This window comes from Dermacentor silvarum, chromosome 7, assembly GCF_013339745.2.
Source record: "Dermacentor silvarum isolate Dsil-2018 chromosome 7, BIME_Dsil_1.4, whole genome shotgun sequence".
Lineage (NCBI taxonomy): Eukaryota > Metazoa > Arthropoda > Arachnida > Ixodida > Ixodidae > Dermacentor > Dermacentor silvarum.
This window is the reverse complement of record NC_051160.1, coordinates 73,975,885-73,993,106: the sequence shown is the minus strand read 5'-3', so window position 1 is coordinate 73,993,106 and position 17,222 is coordinate 73,975,885. Positions and strand designations below refer to the sequence as shown.

The window sequence follows — 17,222 nt, the reverse complement described above, 5'->3', positions numbered from 1 at the left end:
GGAAGCTAAGTAAACTACAAAGAAATATTATGGGACTTACAACCGCTGCTTCTTATGATTGTACGCTACAGCCGGTACATGACAGGGACACAATATAGGAAGTCCCCTGGGATGCTGAACTGCCGAAGGAAATTGAAGCAACATGCAAGGTGTGGTGTGCTGAATTAGTCCATCTCAGATCTATGAAGATTCTAACATGTGTGAGGAGTCAACTAACAGGAGAAATTACAAAGGCGCAGGTTCATATCTTCGTTGATGCCCGTCCCAGAACTTGCGGAGCGTGCGCGTGCCTCAGAACAATTGATTTCCAAAGGTGTCGCGTTACGGCGCTCATAGTAGCAGCCTCGCTTTGCACCTACAAAAGCATTGACACTGCCCAAGCTGGAACTCATGGGTGCTGTTGTAGGAGAGCGACTACTGAAGTACCTAAGAAAATCATGGGACGCCGTATATCTCTCACATGTCATGTGGTCGTACTCTATAATTGTGTTGAGTCAGATTCACGGACAACACCAAAAGATCAGTCTGCTCGTCAAGAACAGAGTGACAGATAGTTGAAGGTACCGATAGAGATACCTGGCATTACAGTCCTAGTGAGGAAAACCCATCTGACTTGCTGACACGGGGATTATCTGCAACATCACTGCGAGATAACCGCAGCTTATCGAAGCTTCTACGAGTCACGGCATTAGTGTTCAGATTTCTGCAAAGGACTCGGCGCACACGGTCTCTGCATACAGGGCCTATTAGAGTGGAAGAGTTGAATATTGTCGGAGAATTTTGGATAAAGCGAGCTCAGCATGGCCTTTTCCCCCAGGAAATCGAGCAGCTGTCTGGCGGACACACCCCCTGGTACTTCCTGCCGCCGCTAGCACATATATTGCGCACGTTCGCGATGTCTTATAAAGAGTCTGCACAGCCAGCCGTATTGCTTGCAACCAACTCAGTGTCCCAGGGTTCCTAAAAATCTCAATATAGTAAGCACGAAAGGAGGATGTGTGCTTTCCGCTTGCTGCTCTCGTTTTCTAAACCAGGTATGAAATGACATGGCGCCGCTGGGATGATTTCTAGTAGTGCGTAACACGGTGTCACTCACAATACTTAAACGATTAAGCTTGACGAACATACGCATAGTAATCGATGCCACTGCACTTTGTCGCAGATATTCGACGTAGGCGGCTACTAAGCTCCTCGCAAGCCCAGGCTCGCATACCCCGGGACTTTCATGGGAGGGACGGTGGTAGCTTTCAGGCACAACTATGCGTGAAAGGATTTTATTCCGTCGATGTTGAGACAGACGAATCGAACGAATCTGTAGCTAACCGACTGAGGTTTTTTAGTACTTTGTAACTACGGAAAAATAGACAGTTGGGTGAGTTGTTTATAATATTTGAAACAGTCCCAATGGGTGCTTTTGTCTTTCGCACGGCTTGCGATGTTTCAAATTTGAAATACACGCTTTCAAATTTATATGCACGCTATCCTCGTTACATTCTATTTCGGTGTTTGGTGCTACACGTGTTATGGAACACTGGAAACGACGCCATCGGACCGCAGCACCTGCAATGGCACAGCAGCACATTCACTAGCAAGGACAATTTGAACTGGAGTCGCCACCTAACTGGAATTTTTATTCTGAAATAGATTATTGGTGTGCATCTCAGAGTGCTTACTTCCACATATAGGACATCAAAACATAAAAAAAGACAACGAATGAGAACGCGGAACCTATCGCGTCATGGCTTCACATTTATGGCAAAAGTACAATGTCTTCTCAGTGTTCACCGTAAAAAGCAAGAAACATGTAGAATTAGTGGCGTTGCCAAACCGACAGTAGTGACGCAGATGCTTAATTAATTTACGTTTTTATAATGTATTTGCTGTGATGTTCCTCACCGAGACCTTCATAACACTGACTATTTATGCTTTATGCCATTTGCTAGAGTGGCGAAATCAAATAATTCTCATCGAGTATAATTCCCGATAAAGCGGTCGCGTTTGACGCAAAAGTGCAAACGATATGCGCGTGTGCGTTTAATCCTTCGTATCTGCGCGTGAAAACTGAATTTCTATTGGTTCTTTACCTCTGTGCCTACATCTCTCTCTCTCTCTCTGGATGTTGTTGTTATATAATAACTGTCGTGGCCTCAGAGTAGGTTGCAGTGCAATTACCGAGTCCGACTGAACAGAACTTCACAGGGAACGGTTTATTCTTTCTCAGTATAGAAGAGATCATTCTGACATCTGCGCGATAAACACCCCAAGTGGGAAATAACTGTGTAAAACAAGCAAGTTTCGTTCGGAAGGCCTGAAGAAAAAGTAAGTACAAGCATACCCAATTATTTTTTAAATAACTCAAAGCCAGTTAGTGCGACCAGCGGTTGCAGTGCGTTTTTTCGTGCATGTTTCCCATTTCCCGACGGCTTCTATTCGAGCGGCTGCACAATCATCTGCCTGCCATTATCGAAAAGCACGCCTGTGTTCCTGGGTTGCTTCTTTTCGTGCCTCCTGCTCTTCGACTTTGGTCGAATAGGGATTGCCCCAGATGCGGCTCTCCATCCACCAGTCTGATGCACTGGGCTTTGTCCTTCTGCGTTGGTATACTACTGGTGCGGACACGTTCTTTGTAATCATTTTCCGCTTAACTCCGCTGAGCCCCAGGCCTCTTTCCCGTGGCGCAATGTTTCAGGAGCATTAAAATTTTTCCAAGGGGATACGGACATATTCCACCAACTAAGTACGTTAGACTTGCTGTCCACACAGATAATGTTACTTCAAGCTAGTCAAGTGCACGCTGGCAGGCAAAAAAATGTAGCAATTTAAGCAGACGAATTTGTTCTACGACCCTTAGCGCCTGCTTCTTCTTAAAGCTCGCGCTCAGCTACGATGGACAGCCAGGTGCCTTTATTATGCAATGTAAAAACAAACCTTTTCGCAGCGCTCTATTAAGACGCCGTTAGTAATCAGGAGATTATACTGCTTTGGGTCGTGAAATCAAATCAGCAGTTGTAACAATTTGGTTAGAACCCGTAACCATTGCAGTTACCACTAGTCCACTAGTGCCCTAGATCTATAAATTAAACGTTGTTTTCTGGTTTTTTAAGACCCTCATTCACACACAGCTGTTTCTGTCCAACTTGCAGCTTCATGCAACTTCTTGGGTCAGGTGTTTAAAAGCTTGATGTTAAGCTGAACCAAGAGAAAATCGAGTACGCCTGAGTAATGTAATACACCACACGTACTTGGGCAAAAAATGGTAACTGGATTTCACGAGCAGGGGTGCTATGCAGGATGCGCCGAGTTTCCCGTTCGCACGAGTTTTACCCGAGTTTGCTCGATGGCAGTCAGTGAACGGAGATAGCAAGGAACGTGCAAAAACAGTGGGCTAAAAGAAATGTCGAGATAAAGCCACGTATGACAACATGAGCGCACGCTGCGCGCCACAGTGCTTCCGCGCTGCAAGCCCAGAGGTCTGCGCAACAAAATGTGCCAGCGCCGCGTATTGTTATCAACGTATTATCGCAATTTAGCAATACCGTGACTGCCCCCCCTCCCCCCCCGCTGTCTATCTGCGCACTTGGCGTGAGCCGCTTGCCACGCCTTTCTGGGGTGGGTCAAGGGCGTGCCCCCTCTTTCGGGCATTCTCTTTCTATCCTCCGTCGAATGCGAACAGGGCACATGCGGTGCATTCTTGCACCTACACTTTTCCTTAATCGAACACTTTATTATACAATAAATAAAATAACGAACATTTTATTTCTTAAAGTATCGGTTATTCGATTTGAATGCTATAAATTGGTGATGACAAACGGAGATCGAGCGAATTATTAAATTTTTCACTTTCTTGCCGCGAGTGGTGCCAGTGAGGCGAAAGCTTAGAAGCGGATACATTGTAGAGGGTCGCAGGCACAAGTGAGTTCATACGGTGAGCAGTCACTATGGACACTGCCGTGCTATGTTCGATTAAGTCAGTCATGACAATTCCCTGTCTATTAGGGGAATGGCAACGAAGCGCTGCGGCATGGCTGTTCACCGCAGGTGCTTCACGGAGGTGGCTATTAAGGCCGCCGCTTTACCAACTGAAACAACACTCTAGCCATACAGACGAGAGCAACGACTGTCGCTGGAAAGTGGCTGTGCTGTATTATAGGGTCCGTAGTGAGGCAGCACAGTGGAAATGCGCCAGTTAATCTGCGTGCGGGAAGCCTCCGCGATGCGTTGCGATGAAGAGCGTGCTTCCCAGCGACACAATTCATCGCTTGTCATCGCTTCCCCAGTGAAGATGCCTCCGTGCGCAGAATTTGAGTGTGTTGTTCACTCCAGTGTGCTTGCCGATTGCCTCTGCTGTTCAGCTAACAGCGATCGCAGATGGATATCGTAACGACAGCGCAGCAGTCGCAGTTTGGTGGGTGAGGGCTCTTAATTGTGTGCAATTAGGACTTCGAACGCAGAAAGCTGTTGCAACGGTTTAGTGAGCCGTGCTTGTGATGAAGAAATGCCATCACACTGGGTCCAGAAAAGCGAGTGTTTCTCGACGCTGACCGTGTTTGCGACACCGCGGCTCCGATACATCACCGATGACAGAGCAGCCAACTCAAACGACAGCTACGATTCGTTGTCGTTGAAAAACACTGCACACTGCTCAGCATCGTCGTCCACCACAGCGCATTGACGCCTTGCAAGCGTCTACAGTGATGTGCCGGTAATTATTTGCTGTGCACTGCGTCGCCCCAATGCAAGCAATGAAACCGTGTTGTCGGGCCATGACAGTGCAAGAAGATATATGCATAAGCCAGCGTAAGTCGCCGTTTTGTTTTTGATTGTGTTGCTCAATACATCACTGATCACAGTACGTTGTGCGTGTTTTATTTCAGCGGTAAAGATTGTTGATGCCTCTCAGTTCCACATCACGTCGCTGTTGCCGAAAAATACGTTGAGCGTGGCCCAACCATGGTTGGCGCGCGCACAAGAGTTGCATGCCTCGCGCGGGGCGTGACCTATGGTTTCGATTGATAGGCGAACTCGTGCTAAACGCGTACATCGCGAAGCCCCCCTCGAGTTGAACTCGCGAACATGGCGGCGGAGGCGGCAGCCTGTGTCATCGCATTCAGCGGCAACAAGCGTCAATATGACCGTCTGGACCCATTCACCTACATCACCGACGTAGAGTTTCAGCGTAATTTTTGCCTTTCCAAAACGTAAATGCGCTGGCTGTGTGACGAGTTAGGCGAAGGCCCTCGTCTGCGGAGACAGCGTGGCGGGCGAATTATACTTTCCGAGCACAGACTGGTGTGACTAGGCTGCGGAGGAAAAGTTCGTGCGATCGCTTCGGCTCTCTCCGGCTTCAAGTGCTGTTCGTCCACTGCGACCCAGCTCCAGGCCAGGTCCGGCGGCGTCATCGGAATACTGGGGAACCTGCGAGCACCTGGGTTGCAACCCGGACCAAACAACCTGCGAAGGCGAAGTGGTCACATGATATATAGGAAGACTCACAATGGACGCCGGGCAGCCTTCCGGTGTAACAGGTGCCGAAAGAAGTTTTCGCAGTTACACGGTACCGCTTCACTGCACGGGCCGAGACGCTAAGGAAGTTACTTCACCAACAACGACGGCCTCGGCCGTCCGAACGACCACCTCTCCAGGCGGCAAATGATTTGGCTCACATGCGGCTTGAGCAAAAGCGTACACGAATGGCTGTTGAAGGAAATGAGCGGCGACTTGTTTCCTTTATCGGAGCACGCCATCGCCGACTGGAGGAACTACCTCCATAAGGTCGCCAGGTACGAGCTGCTGGCGCGACCTCCAATCGGTGGTCCCAGGAAGATAGCCCAAATTAACGAGTGCCTTCTTCGCAGTGAGCAAAAGTGCAATCAAGGCCACCTAATGACGGGCGACAACGTTCCGCCGAGCCACCAAAATTACAGCGGTGTTAAAGATGGTGGCCCATGGGTCTTCGACATGGTTTGTCCGACCAAAGGGGTGCTGCGACTTTTCAATGTCGACCGACGAAAGGCGATGACGTTAGGCGCCTTTATTGCAGCCAATGTTCACCCGGGGACCATTATTCATATTGACAAATTGGCCGCATACAACTGTATCCGAAATTTAGTGGATGCTAACGGGGCTACGCATCAATCTGCATTATGAGACAGTAAACTGAAGCGTGAACTTTGTGGACGCCAACGGGCATTCACGCGCAAAAAATTGAAAGTTATTGTCAAAAAAGAAATGAAGCGCCACCTCGTCAGCGGTGAGTACAGGGTAACTGCACCGATGCTGGAGTACACCTGGGATGGATATGGTGGCAGTCAGCAGCCACGACCCTTCCTTGCGTTTGTTAAAAGCCATGGATCGCTCGGGCTACCCAGTATAAAGATTGTTTCCTGCGGTTGTTGGAAGTCATCGCTCGGCGCTAGCCAGTATGAAGGTGCATCACAAAGTAAAAAAAAAAAGCGTACTTTTCTGACCCTTGTATGAGTGCCTTCCGGCATTCCTGAGTGCTTACACGGTAAGCGCGCTGCAAACCACTTCTGCTCTAGCCGACGCTCACTTCGTCTCTTTAGCGCGAGCAACGAGCCATCCGTTTAAAACCCAGCGTGAAGCCAGGCGCACCCCAATCTGGGCCGCGATTTTGTAGCAAGGCATTATGACTTATTCTACTCTAGTCTTATCATCCACCGCTCACGGCCGGCTGATCCCGTTGATAATGCGAGCGGACCGTCGCTCCGACCACTGACAAGCGCGATAAGCGCGAAAAGGCATTATGACATTAAAGGCATCGCTACAAAATACCGGCCCTGTGCTCGGAAATGGCAGCGCAAGCACGTAGCGAGCCGCATCAATTAAATCCAGAGGAAAGTGAATGAGCAACGACCGATCTGTTGAAATCCCAGTGCGGAAACCAAGCGCACGCAAATATGTGCTCGTAAATGCTAGCGCAAGCATGTATCGAGCCGCGCCAATGCAATCCAGAGGAAAAAAAGAGGGCGAGCGTCCCCTCGTAGTGTAATGCGAAACGTATTAAACTACGAATTAGTCTAATGCACATTCAGTGTACATCTGGTAATCGTTAAAATGCTTATAACCCACGTTAATGTCACTAATATTATTGTACTAAATTCATTTATTTTATAACTTGCTTGTGCCTGTAATGCACTCGGTGGAACGACAAACAAGTGAAAAAAGGCACAACCGTGCACCGACCGTATGATCACGTGAGCCCCAGTTTGTCGACCGCCCATATGGCAACGCCCAAGGATTGATAGCCACCCAGAGTGAATCTAGATAAACCAATGAAACTGGAGGCGTGCCGACGGAGAAACTTTGTCTTGTTACCATTAGTTCTTTCATCTTGGGGCGTCGCCAGAGCTCGTGAAGATCCAGAGTTTCGCCAAACTCGGCGCATCCTGGGGTGCTATGCAGGATCTATGCTACGGGTCTACGCTTTGGCTCAGGCAGTATGTGAGCCAAATCATTTCCCGCCTCGAGAGGTGGTCGTTCGGACGGCCGAGGCGGTCCGTGTTGGCGAAGTAACTTCCTTCGCCTCTCTGCCCGTGCAGTGCAGCGGTACCGCGTAACTGCGAAAACTGATTTCTGCAGCTGTGGCACCGGAAGGCAGCCCGGCGTCCATTCTGAGCCTTCCAATATAATGTGACCGCTTCGCCTGCGCAGGTTGGTTGGTCGGGGTGGAATCCCAGGTGTAGGTGCCCCAGTACTCCGATGACGACGCCGGACTTGGCCTGGGACTGGGACGCAGTGGACGAGCAGTGCTTGAAACAGGAGAGAGCAAAAGCGATCAGACGAAATTTTCCTCCGCAGCCTAGTCGTACCACTCGGCGTTCGGAAAGCACGATTTTCCCGCCACGTTGTCTCCGCAGACGACGGCCTTCGCCTAGCACGTCACACAGCCAGCGCACTGGCGTTTTGGAAAGGCAAAAATGACGTGAAACTCATTATGCTTACAGCGGCAACAAAGGCGGACACACTATGGCTCACATACCCCACGTCCTGAACTATCAGGTTTTCTTAACGGCAAATAAAATATAGAAACAGATCTTATAAACAATATATCGAAGAATAAAAATAAAGTCCGACATAAGTTGATCACTTCTCGCCAAATTAAAAGCCTCTCTTAAGCCAGGATAATTATCTTCTTTATTGGAATAAACTCTGCTGTTTAGTGCATATTTATGTAATGTGTTGCATTTGTGCATTGGTGTTTTCCGTACAAATCTTGTATATGTTGTCGCATGAGTAGGTACCCTTCCAATTGTATTTGTTATTCTGCGTGTATTTGTGTTTATTTATTTCAAATGTACAAAATACTATTTGCTGTCTTGTGGCCTCCCTTCTTTAGTGAAGGGAGGCCACAAGTTTAATAAAGCATTTTGTTCTTCCATTAAATTCTACCTTACGTCACTGCATTAGGAATGTTTCTCACGCTTTACAGATTCCCTGATGACAATTGAGCTGTACCTTTGAAGGCCTTAGTACGTCTTCTAAAATATCAAGAGGAGGCTGCTTTAACAAAATCATAAATAACAAAAATCAAGGCTAGACACCTTTAAGTTGTAGTTTGGGATCTATTGTTTCTGTAAAAAAAAAAAATAGCACCCCCGAGGAAATTTTCGAGCGAAATCTTTTGCGGATATGCAGGCTCCGGTCTTCCTATCTATTATCTATTGCCGGTACTACTATTAAATAAGAGCAGTGTTCGCTTCGTAAAAATGTTCGCTATTCCCTTCCCTTGTGAGTGTTCTAGCATTGACTGCTGTTAAGTAATCAATGAATGGACGATATTTTCTCAGGCTGTTTATCGAGCCTGCCACGTCACTGTAATAGTACATGTGCCATTTCTGCTAACTCATGTGCATTGCGCGGTGTGTTCAAAAAGAAATCGAACTATTGAAAAAGCGCGCCAACCAGCAGAGAGAGCGCGCGGCGGCTACAGAGCGCATATAGCGGCAGGTTTAGACAACAAAGTGCCATTTGCCGCGTTTCGCTCTGACCGTTAGTTGGCGAGCTAGAGCCGCTGAAGTGAGCACACGAACAAGCTGTTCTTCGCATTGGTGCCAAAGTGACAATGAAGGAATTGGAAGAACAGCGTGTGTGTGTGTGTGAAGTTCTACTACAAACGTGGGAAAACTTTCACAGAGACATTTCAGTTGCTTAGCCAAGCATACGGGGAGGACTGTATGAGTCGCACGCAGTACTGTGATTGGTTCAAACGTTTTGAAGACGGAAGAATGTCGGTCGGTGACGATCCCAAGCTTGGACGATCTTCCACATCCACATATGATGACCACGTCAAGAGAGTTCGAACTGTTATTCGTGGAAATCGTCGTTTGACGGTTCGAGAAGTTGCTGACGAAATGGGTATCAGCGTTGGATCATGTCATGAAATTTTGAGTGACAAACTTGGGAAGCGTCGTGTCAGTGCAAAATTCGTGCCGCGTTTGTTGACTGACAAACAGAACCATACCGGTGTTGAAATCAGCCAGGAACTGTTCGCCGCTGCCAATGGCGACGAAAACTTTCTTAAGAACATCAGAACAAGCGATGAGACATGGATTTATCGCTATGACGTTGAAACGAAAGTGCAGTCATCGCACTGGGTGGCCGAAGGCTCTCCTCGTACAATCCAGCAGTGGATCCACGCGTCTTACACATGTGGGAAGCGCGCCACAGTCTGCTTAGAAGATGGCGAAGGCAGCGGCACAACCGTAAGCGCAAAATACGCATCGCGAAACTAACGGACGAGGCAGAGCGCTACGCAGAGCAACTTGCACTACAGAAATGGGACCAGTTCTGTAACTCCCTCCAAGAAACGCTGGGCACTGCGAAGACGTGGACTATACTCAGACATCTCCTAGATCCGACCCAGAACAAGAGAGAAAGGAAGCACACGATGAGCCGAGTACTACACAACTTTGGAGGCACAGACGATCAGCTTCTGTGTGCCTTACAAAGTACATATATTGGCCAGCCGATACTTGGTGCAAAGCCAGCGGCTGACTACGCCGGACTAGAAAACAGCGAGCTTGACCGGGACATAGCGCATTCCGAGCTGACACGAGCGATCGCAAGACTCACTCGAAACACCACTCCTGGCAAGGACGGAATCACCAACAAGTTGCTACGTAACCTGGACGATTCAACCGTGCAGGCAATACTGGAACTCTTAATTACACACTGGAGCAGAGGGACCTTACCCCCGGAATTCAAGCATGCGGAGACTACACTGATACCAAAGCCAGGAAAAACGCCCTGCCTGGAGAAGCTAAGACCAATTTCGCTTACGTCTTGCCTCGGTAAATTGATGGAACATGTTATCTTAGACAGGCTACCGACGCATCTCGAAGAACGTCAACTGATGCCGAACACCATGTTTGGTTTTCGGCCCAACTTGTCAACACAAGACTTGCTTCTGCAGCTCAGAAGAAGTACTGACTGCAACAACGCCGTGCTACCCAAAAGCAATTCTCGCACTAGACCTAAAGGGAGCCTTTGACAACGTGGGGCACGAAGCCATACTATCCAATCTCAGTGACATGTATTGCGACCGAACAACGTACAGCTACGTGAGGGCTTTTCTTACTGATCGCACAGCCACAATAGGGCTGGGAAATGTGAGGTCACCGCGAATAGACACACCTAACAGAGGAACGACACAAGGAGCAGTGCTGTTGCCGACACTTTTAAATGTGGCCATGATGAAACCCCCAGCCCAACTCGAGAAAATACCGGGGATCAGACATGCCTTGTATGCAAACGACATCAAGATATGGACGGTCGGAGGGTTCATAGGAGAACAACAAGAGGCATTACAGGAGGCAGTAGACGTCGTAGCAAGCTATGCGGAGACATGCAGACTGCAATGCGCGCCGGAGAAGTCGGAGCTCCTCATAATCGAGAAGCGCTCACGAGGACGATCAACAGCCCCGGCACCAACCATCCACCTGCGAATAGGTCCTAGAGAAATTACCAAGGTAGACAGACTTCGGATCCTCGGCTTACACTTACAAAAGGACGGGGGCTGAGGATACGCCCTACAGAAGCTAAAACACACGACCACGCAGATCTTGCGCATGATTCAACGAATTACCAGCAGGAAGAGGAGACTCAAGGAACAGGACCTTATCAGATTAGTGCAGGCTCTGATTGTGAGCCGCATTGCGTACTCGGCACCATATTTAAATTTCAGTAACGCGGAAGTGGAGGTACTCGACTGGCGGATACGCAAGGCGTATGAGCAAGCGCTCGGACTCCCACCCGGAACGGGTATTTTTCGCCTCGAGGAGACAGGGGTGTACAACAACGCACGGGAAATCATAGAGGCCCACCTGGTAAGCCAGAAGGAAAGACTAGTACGCACAATAGCGGGGCGCTGCGTCTTGGAACGTCTTTGATACTCCGTGCGGAAGACCAGCGCACTGACTAAAATTTCAATACGAATACAAGAAACTATGCACGTCTCACCGATTCCCAGGAACATGCACCCTTCTACATGCCAGGAACATGCACTTCTACATCGGACGGAGACAAGCCCGAGCGCAGGCGCTCGCGAGAAAGTATGGACAACACCCCAATGTCTTGTACGTAGACGCGGCCAGCACCGCAAGAAGCACCGCATTCGTCACCAGCGTAGTCGACAATCACGGGACAGAAATAAATGCGTAGTCGGTTTCCAGATTGAGCGCTGCGGAGGCAGAGGAACTAGCGATAGCGTTAGCCATCACGACGAGACCGCACTGGGATTGCGTCATAGTTCTGACGGACTCTCAGACGGCATGCAGAAATTATTCCAGGGTCAAAATTTCCAGGGCTGCACATCGCATTCTGAATGGAGCGCACCAGCTGCCACCATACATACACATCGTGTGGACTCCGGGGCATCCTTACGCGGCAATCAGCAGGCACACGCCTACGCGCGAGCGCATGCACACCGTAAGCCGCGAGATGACCGCGCCAAGCAGTTCCAACCAGAGCCCATACCATTAACCTACACTCATATCCTACAACACTATCGCCTTTCGTGAAGAACACTACGCCCACCGCATAATACTGTGACGCGAGAGGAAGCCGTAATATGGCGAAAACTACAAACAAACAGATCCACATTTGAGTCTTTACCACGCCATACACCCTGCGCTGTATTCCTATAAATGTCCACACTGTGATCAATGTGCAACGCTTTACCACATATGGGCTTGCGCAAACACACCACAGCTCACACCCATAACACACCCCACCACACGGCAATGGGAGGCAGCGCTGTCCAGCTCCGACTCAACGGACCAGCTCAACCTGGTCAATCGAGCGAGAAGGGCAGCTGAGGCCGCTGGACTCCTGGACTGAGGGGACCACCCAATGCAGAGTGGAGGAGCTACCTACGCTCGCGTGCTCTTTGGATTAAAGTTTATTCCCTTTCTCACTCTCTGCAAGAAAAGCATGCAGGAGTCGGTCAAAAATGAAGGTGATGTTCATTATGTATTTTGACTGCAAAGGCGTTGTCCATCAGGAATTTGTGGCACATGGCCAGACGGTAAACAAAGAAGTTTACCAGGGAATCCTAGCACGTTTGAAAGATTCTGTGCGCAGTAAGAGGCCTGAATTGTGGGAAAATCAGGCTTCGATCACAATGCCCCGGCTCACGCGTCGCTCCTTGTCCGCAGCTACTTAGCGAAACACCACACTCCTGTTGTGCTCCACCCACCATATTCTCCGAACCTAGCCCCAGCAGACTTTTTTCTATTCCCCAAGCTGAAAACCACCTTGAAAGGACGTCGTTTTCAAACCGTAGAAGAGCTCCAGGACAATGCGAGAAGAGACCTGCGCGCGGCTTTCCAAATGGAAGAAAAGATGGGAAGAGTTCATTGCCAGTAGATAGGACTACATTGAAGGGGGCAGGCACTTAATATGTTGTACCATAAGCAGTAAAGATGTTATAGCAAAATTTCGGTTTCTTTTTGAACACACCTCGTATTGTGAAGAGTTATGGAACTCCATAATACAAAGCGATTTATTACAGCCATGCGTATGTCTTCTGGACACATGCTGATTAATTTACTACAACACTCTACTGTCATGCCAGAAAGCTCTGCGCTGCACTTTCCCTTTCGCATTGATGATCTCGAGGCACCCACCGCGGTAGCTCATTAGCTATGGAATTCTGCTGCAGCTCTTTAGGTGGCTGATTCAACTGTCGACCTCGGCTGCCACATACTGAGAAGAGGGGAATGTAAAAACGCACGTGTCCTTAGGTTTAGGCATACACAAAGGAAAGGGCGTGGTGAAACCTAATCAGAAACGCTCTAACAAATTGAACGTGTCGGTTAGTTCTTTGAACATCTTGAACTAGGTAACTGCGGGGAAGATTAGGACTCAGAAGAGGCACGTGTTGTTGTGTGCGCCTCTTCTGCGTACTCGTCTCTAGCGCTCTTCCCTAGTTCAAAAACCCTCCACTACGGCAGCTGTCACAGTATACATTCATATACCCAATATGAAAAGAGTGTCTGTTACATTAGCTGAATTAACAACTGCCACTGAACTCTGATACATGATAATATTGGCCGAATTATTTCCTAGCTTTTATTTTCAGAAATTTCTGACGCCGAAAATTCTACAATGCGACTTCTATCGCCGCTGAATTGTGCGTGTGGTATGTGAAACACTTTTTCTTTTCCACCACCGTATGATACGCATCATCATACTCACTGTTTCAGAACGTTTTTGAAAATTGAGCTATGTCTCGTCGGCCCGTTGAAACAAATTTTCTAATATGCACATTCATTTCGCAATAATTTTAAGCAATATTAAAGCTTGGAAAGTGAGAAAGGCATTTAGAGAAAATAAAATAATTGTAAATAAAAGCGTATGAAATGCAACAAACTATTTTCCTGCAGGCGCGTTACCTGTTCGGTACAACAAGCAGTGTTACAGATAAACATGCAGATAAACATCACATCAAGTGTTAATAATGAAACCTTCGTAGGTTCACTGTAAAACGATTTGCTACCACCTTGTATCTAACTTCGAGCGTGTGAAGCTTGGTGTGCTCCCGAGCTTAGTTTTGGGGCCAATGCGATTTCTAATCTGCAGAAACGATATTCAGATTGGTATAAATTCTAAGATACGTGTATTTGACAACAACCGTTATTTAACGGGCTGTTACGGAGCATAAAGGCTACAGTGAACTGAAACCTGACTTGCAGAAAATACATCAATGGTGTTTTTATTGGCAGATGAGTAATAATATATCAAGGAATAAAAGCTAGTGTAGTTTACTACATGAAGTGACTTTTTTTGCACTTATCCAATAAACGATGAGAAAATTGAACCAGTCGAGTCAGTTCAATATTGCGTTTTCTTTTAACTACTATTCTGTCGTGCAACACACACACATTAACTGCCTGTGATGTGTGGTGCGCGACGGTGATATTTGTGGTGTGCGACAAGGTGCGTTGCATTTCAAACAAGAAGCAGACGACAAGGAGAGCGCGCGCCGCTCTACCGCGCCGCGCCGAAAACGACGACGCCGAAGAGCGGCCAGTGCGTGAACACGTGGCACAAGAAAAGACATCAAAAGAAAAAAAGCCAATCCAATCACAAAAGAACACGGAGCCTCGAGCAGCCAATGAGAAATCGACGAGTCGACCAGAGCAGCAGAAAAAGGAGCCGCGCTGGCAGTAGGGGGAGGAGTTCCAGAAGCGGCACCAGGACAAGGTCAGCCACCGGATCGGGAGTTGAAGACGGCCGTCGGGTTCCGGACCCGAGCCACCAGGACTTCACCCGGCCGGGGCCTCCTGCCAACCCATTCCTGGGCGCCGCTACTCCATCCGTTCGAGAACTGCTGCCCGAGGCCGGTGAGCGTCTGCGTCCGTGGGCAGAACTTGAGCTGTCGGGCTACGTGCCCAAGTGCCACGATCAGCTGCCCGACCAGAACGCCACCACCGTCGGCTCGTGCTGCCGAGCCGCCTGTCTTCTCCCTCCGAGCCTAAGCTGCCACGCTCTGGCAGCCTGTACGACGCTCCGACACAACGTCTTTTGGTGAGACCAACACCGCTTATCTCGTCGTCTCGTCTCCGCTTCGCCGCGTCGAGACTGTAGTGCATACGCACACCCGCAGCCTGCACGAACTTGCCTCATATCATTAGCGTTCTAGCTAGATGTTTTCATGTTATCTTTGTGTGTTTGTTTTTATGGGTTAATTTTCGCTTCTAGTTTCATTAAAAGTTTGTGTGTGTTTTTCCCAACAAACGGCTTTGTCCTCGATTGGGTTCTGGGAGGCTCCGCCTCAGAGAACCGCCAGAAACATTAACACAAAAGAACCTGCTCATCACAAATTGGCGTCCGCGACAGGACAAAGCCGTTTGTTTGGATTTTCTTGTCGATTATAACAGCTTGAAACCATGGCTAGCACGCGAGAGCTGTTAGCTTTAGCGGAACGCATGAGGCTAGAGGGAGCAGAGCTAAAAGCGTGGTTCGCCGAGCGGCAGGCGCGAGCGCGAGAAGAACGCGCTGCGGAGCGAGAAGCGAAAAGAGAAGAGATTGAGCGCGAGGCACGTGTTTTGCAGTTGCGTCTGAGGGTCGCGGAGGCTGAAAGGGCACGCTCACTGAGAGAGATTTGCGAGCTGGAGTCGTATGCAAGCTCTATTGAGCAAGCGTTTGACGCGGGCTCCAGACTCAGCAGTTCGGAAAATCTGTCTAGCGATTGCCCGGAACACCATCACGGGTGTTTGTTAGAAAAAGGCACTGAACAAGAGGGCAGCAGAGAAATGGGCAGGAAACGGACCAGTGTAGGTCCCGACGTGAACCTCAAGGAGGCTGAGGACAGCGCGGGGAGCAGGCAGCAGGCAACTACTAATGAAATCGAGGCACCCATACGCATCTGTGCTGAGAAAAGCACATTGGATAAAGAGGCTCAGATGCCTTCAAAAAGCCCAACGGAATGGGCAACGGTGCGCATTGGCAGTGACCTCGAAGAGGACACCACCAGCAAAGGGGTACGCTTGCGAACCAGTGCAGTTGAAAGCACATCGCATAAAAAGGCGCAGATCCCTCTAGAAAGCCCGACTAATTGGGAAAAGGTTCGCAAAGCCAATGGCCTCGAAGAGTGCGAGGCGAGCGATGAAATGCTCCCCCACTCTTCCGGTGTACCACTTGCGGTGGTGATAAGTGGCCTCAATAGGTTTGAGGACCACTCAAATAGCTCAACTCAAATGAGGATATTTTCGCCTGCCTGCAATCCCGAAGGCCACATCGGCCAATATAAAATGAACTTGAGTACCGAGGTACTCACAAATGAGACGTGTGCATATGGCTCACCTCAAGTAAAGGTGATCTTGCTTGACTCCTTCCATGAAGGCCAAATAGGCCAAGATGCAAGGATGAGTACAGAGGTACTCGATAAACAGATAAGTGAAAGCTCGAAAGTAGGGGCTCGTGACTTGCCAAGCAAGTCACCATTCATGTCAGCACTTAGTGATGACGTCTGCATGCTAGATGTATGGGAATGCATGATCGGAAATATTGAGACAGGACAGTGTCGTTCCACTTGGGAACACAATCTGGTCATCTCACGGGGTGATCTTCGAGATGTTAACATAGTGCATGTGCATTCCTGTTTGAGTAATGACGAAGCAAATACATCCTTAGTGATGTCAGCAGAAGCAGAAAGCATTGTCGCTGAGGTGCCGGGTAGATGCTCTGCCGATAGGTCAGAACTTCAGTCCAACGTACCCGAACCAGTCTCTAAGGTATTCCGGTCTCAGTGCATGCAGCTGCAGTGTTGTGAATCCAGTGTCAATGGTGTCCTGGGAGGGACCAACAAATTAATTGTGTACCGTGGTAAGATTCAGGGGCCCACAGGTATACATCTCCCAAGTCGCAGCAAAGCGGCTCCGGTGCTGTCATCCCGAACGAAGATACGCGCGCTTCGTTTCATTTGGGATGCAATAACCTGAAAAGCTGAACAACCGGTTGTCCTCCCGAGATCATTGACCCTGGACCAAATACAACGTTTTAAATGAACTGTACTTTTGTTTGGACCTACGTTATGAGAAATCATGTGTGTTACGTGTTGCATGCATTGTGAACCTTCTTTGGGACATGGAAGTGCACTGTGTTTGAACTAAGATTATGTGAACTTTAAGTGATAGCTGTGTGAACTTGTCGCGCACTAGCGGCAGTTTTTCCTGTGGAAAAACTTGTCCCAAAAAGGG

At 48.8% G+C, this 17,222-nt stretch overlaps 2 protein-coding genes across 3 annotated transcripts in view; both read left to right on the top strand.

Moving 5' to 3' along the window:
* The window catches only part of LOC125946805 (phospholipase A1-like), a 286,234-nt gene that overhangs the window by 88,576 nt on the left and 180,436 nt on the right, over positions 1-17,222 (top strand). The gene's annotated exons all lie outside the window — the stretch shown is intronic.
* LOC125946804 (phospholipase A1-like) overlaps positions 1-17,222 on the top strand; it is a 380,678-nt gene that overhangs the window by 276,240 nt on the left and 87,216 nt on the right. The window lies entirely within an intron of this gene.